This window comes from Pollicipes pollicipes, unplaced genomic scaffold, assembly GCF_011947565.3.
Source record: "Pollicipes pollicipes isolate AB1234 unplaced genomic scaffold, Ppol_2.1 Scaffold_5724;HRSCAF=6776_pilon_pilon_pilon, whole genome shotgun sequence".
In the NCBI taxonomy this organism is placed as follows: domain Eukaryota; kingdom Metazoa; phylum Arthropoda; class Thecostraca; order Pollicipedomorpha; family Pollicipedidae; genus Pollicipes; species Pollicipes pollicipes.
The window spans coordinates 16,733,870-16,740,191 of record NW_023596746.1 but is presented as its reverse complement, the minus strand read 5'-3'; positions in this window follow the sequence as shown (position 1 = coordinate 16,740,191).

Sequence of the window (6,322 nt, the reverse complement as noted above, 5' to 3'; positions counted from 1 at the left end):
ATCTCAAATCTCAATTCTCTAATGTCAAATGTCTAATGTCTAGTGTTTAATGTCTACACTCTAATGTCTCCTCTGTAGTGTCTTATCTCTAATCTCCAATCTCTACTTTCTAATCTCTAATTTTTTTCTCTAATCTCTACACTCTAAACTGTGATCTCTAAGCTCTAATCTTTAACCTCTAAACTTTAATATCTTGTCTCTAATCTCTTCTCTCTAGCTTCTAATCTCAAATCTCTAATCTCTTATCTCTAATCTCAAATCTTAAACCTAAAATATAAAATCTCAAATCTCAAATCTCAAATCTCAAATCCCAAATCTCAAATCTCAAATCTCAAATCTCAAATCTCAAATCTCAAATCTCAATCTTTAATGTCAACTCTAATCTCTAATTTCTTATGTCCAATCTCTAATCTCTAATCTTTAATCTCTAATCTCTAATCTCTACTCTTTAAACTTTAATCTCTAATCTCTAATCTCTAATCTCTAATCTCTAATGTCTAGGCCCTAGGCCCTAGGCCCAAAGGCCGTAAGGCAAAAGTCAAAGCCAAAAGCCAACGTCATAAGTCAAAAGCCCAAGACAGAGATCTTAAGGCCTAAGATAGAGAGCGGCCTATCAGCTTTCTACCAGGCCGCAACCACAGCCGCAGCAGAGGCCGGCTGTCAGTCTGCAGCCTCGGTGCATCACAGGAAAGGCAATGGTAATTGTACGACATTGCTTGCCAACTCCGATGGAGAATAGACACGAAACGATTTCGACATCCTTTGCACTGAGAAAGAATAGCAGCGATGGTGGGAGGGAGGGTAGGAGTTTTTCACAGCACTGGCCATTGAGGATGGGGACAATTTTATTCAGGTCGCCGACAACCTCTATCCAATAGTACTGTTTGTTTTCTACTGTCCTTTCTCTGTTGTGCATTGTCTATTGTCTGTTGTAAACATTCTATTGTCTATTGTCTTTTAATATCGTCTATTTTTCTTGTCTATTTATATCGTTCATTTCTTTTGCCTATTTGTATTCTTTAGTTGTATTGTTTATTTTGTATTGTACAATGATATTATGTACATCTATGGTTTTTTATATTACTATTCTTATTTCTGTTTTTATTTCTAGTTCTATTTCTGTTTCCATTTCTATTCCTATTTCTATTTCTATTTCTAGTTCCCAGTTCCAGTTCAATTGTAGTTCTAGTTCTGGCTCTTGTTATAGCTCTAGTTATATTCATAATTCTTATTTTAGGTTTAGTTCAACTTCGAATTCGAATTCGAAATTTGAAATTTGAAATTTGAGATTTGAGATTTGCGATTTAAGATTTGAAGGTAGTGATTAGAGAATAGAGATTAGAGATTACAGATTAGAGAAAAGAGATTAGATATTAGAGATTAGATATTGGACATTGGACACTAAACATTAGACATAACCATTTGGCATTAGATATTAACTATTAGCCATTGGCCACTAGCCATTAGACATTAGACATAAGACATTAGCCGTTAGCCATTAGCCATTAGCCATTAGACATTAGACATTAGCCATAAGCCATAAGTCATTAGACATAAGCCATTGGCCTTTAGCCAATAGACACAAGAGATTACAGATTACAGATTACAGATTAGAGACTAGAGACTAGAGACTAGAGACTAGAGACTAGAGACTAGAGACTAGAGACTAGAGACTAGAGACTAGAGAGTAGAGACTAGAGAGTAGAGACTAGAGACTAGAGACTAGAGACTAGAGACTAGAGACTAGAGACTAGAGACTAGAGACTAGAGACTAGAGACTAGAGACTAGAGACTAGAGACTAGAGATGGCTTGTGGCTTGTGGCTTGTGGCTTGTGGCTTGTGGATGGGCTTGTGGCTTGTGGCTTGTGGCTTGTGGCTTATGGCTTATGGCTTGTGGCTTTTGGCTTGTGGCTTGTGGCTTGTGGCTTGTGGCTTGTGGCTTGTGGCTTGTGGCTTGTGGCTTGTGGCTTGTGGCTTGTGGCTTGTGGCTTGTGGCTTGTGGCTTGTGGCTTGTGGCTTGTGGCTTGTGGCTTGTGGCTTGTGGCTTTGGGCTTTGGGCTTTGGGCTTTGGGCTTTGGGCTTTGGGCTTAAGGCTTAGGGTATAGGGCTTAGTTCTTAGGGCTTAAGGCTTAGGGCTTAGGGCTTAGTGCTTAGTGCTTAGGGCTTAGGGCTTAGGGCTTAGGGCTTAGGGCTTAAGGCTTAGGGCTTAGGGCTTAGGGCATAAGGCTTTTTGCTTTTTGCTTTTTGCTTTTGGCTTTTGCCTTTTGCCTTTTGGCTTTTGGCTTTCCCCTTGTGGTATGTGGCTTGTGGCTTGTGGCTTGTCGCTTGTGGCTTGTGGCTTGCGGCTCGTGGCTTATGGCTTTTGTCTTATGTCTTCGGGCTTCGGGTTTCGGGCTTTGGGCTTCTGGGTAGTGCTACTGTCTATTGTCTACTTTTTTTACCTTCTTTCTTTATGTTTTTTATTCTTTCGCTCGTCTTTCTTTTCTATGCCATTGCCATTGCCATTGCTATTGCCATTGCCATTGCCATTTGCATTCGAATTCGAATTCCAATTCCAATTCCAGTTCCATTTCCAATTCCAATTCCAATTCCAGTTTCAATTTCAATCCAATTCCAATTCAATTTCCAGTTCCAATGGAAATGCAAGTGCAATTGCAAATGCAAATGCAAATGCAAATCCAACTGCAAATGCAAATACAAATTCAAATTCAAATCCACAGTTCAAATCAAAATCAAAATAAAATTCATTTCGAGTTGTGAGCGTAAGGAGAAGGTGTGACCATACATCGGATGTTATCAGGGATCTACGATGGCTTAGTGCTGACCAGCTCGTCAGATATCATATGTTGTGCCTGCTCAAAAAATTCTTACTCACGGCTCAGCCACCAGATATCGCTGCCATGTTCAGAAGTGCTGAGCACACTTATGAAACACTAGCTCTTACATTGCAGGGGTGTATAATGCCAAGAACTGCTACTTGTACTGGCTTAGAGCTTAGGGCTTAGGGCGTAGGGCATAGGGCTTAGGGACTAGAGATAAGACACTAGAGACTAGACTTTAGAGATTAGAGATTAGAGATCGGAGTATTTAGTTTAGATATAGATTAGATTGCATTAAAGATTAGAGAGTAGACATAAAGTTAAGACATTAGACATTAGACATTAGACATTGGATATTAGATATTTGAGATTTGGGATTTGAGATTACAGATTACAGATAAGAGATTAGAGATTAGAGAATAGAGATTAGTGATTAGAGATTGATATTACAGATTAGACATTAGAGATTAGGGATTAGAGAATAGAGAACAAAGATTGGTGATTAGACATTAGACAATAGGCATCAACCATTAGGCATTAAACATTCGAAATTAGATATTATACATTAGAAATTACATCTTGCAGATTACGGATTACAGACTTGCGATTGGAGATGAGAGATCAGAGCACAGGGCATAGAGCATAGGGCATAGGGCATAAAGCATAACGCATTGGGCATAGGGCATTTGCGATTTGAGATTACAGATTAGAGACTAGAGATTAGAGATGAGAGATTAGAGATTCAAGAATAGAGATTGGAGAAAGACATTAGACACTAGACATTAGACATTCATCATTAGGCATTAGACACAATCCATTAGACATTAGCCACTAGCCATTAGCCAATAGACATTATACATAACACATTAGACATTAGAGATTACAGATTGCAGATTATGGATCACAGATTTGAGATAACAGATTAGAGATTTGAGAATAGAGAGTAGAAATTAGACATTGGACATTAGGAATTAGACAACAGAGTTAAGAAATTAGACATTAGACATTACAAATTTGAGATTTGAGAGTTGAGATTTGAGATTTGAGATTTGACATTTGAAATTTGAAATTTGAGATTTGAGATTTTACAATTGAGATTTGAAACTTGAGATTTGACCTTTGAGATTAGAGATTAGAGATTAGATATTATAGACTAAAGATTAGAGAGTAGAGAATAGACATTAGAGATTAGAAACTAGAGACAAGAGATTGAAGATAAGAGACTAGAAAAAAGAGATAAGGGAGAAGAGCCAAGAGATTAGAGAATATAGATTAGACATTAGACAATAGAGATTAGACATTACACATTTGAGATTTGAGATATGAGATATGAGATATGAGATTTGAGATTTGAGATTTGAGATTTGAGATTTGAGATTTGAGATTTGAGATTTGAGATTTGAGATTTGAGATTTGAGATTTGAGATTTGAGATTTGAGATTTGAGATTTGAGATTTGAGATTTGAGATTTGAGATTTGAGATTTCAGATTTGAGAATTGAGATTAGAGGTGAGATATTAGAGATTAGAGAAAAGAGATTGGAGAATAGAGATTAAAGACTAGAGATTGGAGATAAGAGATAAGAGATAAGAGATTAGAGACCAGGGATATCCATTAGCCACTAGCCACTAGCCATTAGCCATTATTCATTAGCCATTAGCAACTAGCAATTAGCGATTAGCCATTAGCCATTAGCCATTAGCCATTAGACATAACCCATAAGACATTAAAGATTACAGGTTGCAGATAACAGATTTGAGATTAGAGATTAGAGATTAGAGAATAGAGAGTAGAAATTAGACATTGGACATTAGGAATTAGACAATAGAGCTTAGAAATTAGACATTAGACATTAGACATTACACATTTGAAATTTGAGATTTGAATGTTGAGATTTAAGATTTGACATCAGAGATTAGAGATTAGAGATTAGAGGGTAGAGATTAGAGATTAGAGATCAGAGATCAGAGATCAGAGATCAGAGATCAGAGATCAGAGATTAGAGATTAGAGATTGGAGATTGGAGATTGGAGATTGGAGATTGGAGATTGGAGATTGGACATTGGAGATTGGAGATTGGAGATTGGAGATTGGAGATTGGAGATTGGAGATTGGAGATTGGAGATTGGAGATTGGAGATTGGAGATTGGAGATTGGAGATTGGAGATTGGAGATTGGAGATTTGAGATTTGAGATTTGAGATTTGAGATTGGAGATTGGAGATTGGAGATTGGAGATCTGAGATTTGGTATTTGAGATTTGAGATTTCAGATTTGAGATTTGAGATTAGAGGTGAGATATTAGAGATTAGAGATAAGAGATTGGAGAATAGAGATTAAAGACTAGAGATTGGAGATAAGAGATAAGAGATAAGAGATTAGAGACCAGGGATAAGAGATAAGAGATTGGCGATTTTAAATTAGACAAAAGACATTAGCCATTAGACATAAGACATTAGCCGTTAGCCATTAGCCATTAGACATTAGCCATTAGCCATTAGAGATTTGAGATTTGAGATTAAACAACATAGATTAGACATTAGACATTGGACATTGGACATTGGACACTAGACATTATACATAACCATTAGGCATTAGACATTAACTATTAGCCATTGGTCACTAGCCATTAGACATTAGACATCAGACATTAGCCATAAGCCATTAGACATTAGCCATAAGCCATAAGTCACTAGTCCGTAGACATTAGACGTAAGCCATTAGCCATTAGACACTAGACATTAGAGATAACAGATTACAGATAACAGATTACAGATTACAGATTTGAGATTAGAGATGAGAGATTATAGATTAAAGCATAGTTCATAGGACATAGGGCATAGAGCATAGGGCATACGGCATAGAGCGTAGGGCATAGGGCTTATGACTTAGGGTTTAGGGCTAAGTGAGAAGTGCTTAGTGTTTGGGGCTTTTGGCTTAGAGCTTAGGGTATACTGCATAGGGCATAGGGCATAGGGCATAGGGCATAGGGCATAGGGCATAGGGCATGGGGCATGGGGATAGGGCATAGAGCATAGGGCATAGGGCATAGGGCATAGGGCATAGGGCATAGGGCATAGGGTATAGGACATGGGGCATGGGGCATAGGGCATAGGGCATAGGGCCTTGGGCTTTGGGCTTTGGGCTTTGGGCTTTGGGCTTTGGGCTTTGGGTTTAGGGCTTAGGGCTTAGGGCTTAGGGCTTAGGGCTTAGGGCTTATGTTTTGGCATTTGGCTTTTGGCTTTTGGCTTTTGGATTTTGGCTTTTGGCTTTTGGCTCTTGGCTTTTGGCTCTTGGCTTTTGGCTCTTTTCTTTTGGCTGTTGCCTTTTGGCTTTGGGCTTTTCGCTTGTGGCTTGTGGTATGTGGCTTGTGGCTTGTGGCTTGTGGCTCGTGGCTTGTGGCTTGTGGCTTGTGGCTTGTGGCTTGTGGCTTAAGGCTTTTGGCTTATGGCTTATGTCTTCGGCATTCGCGTTTCGGGGTTCGGGCTTCTGGGTAGTGCAAC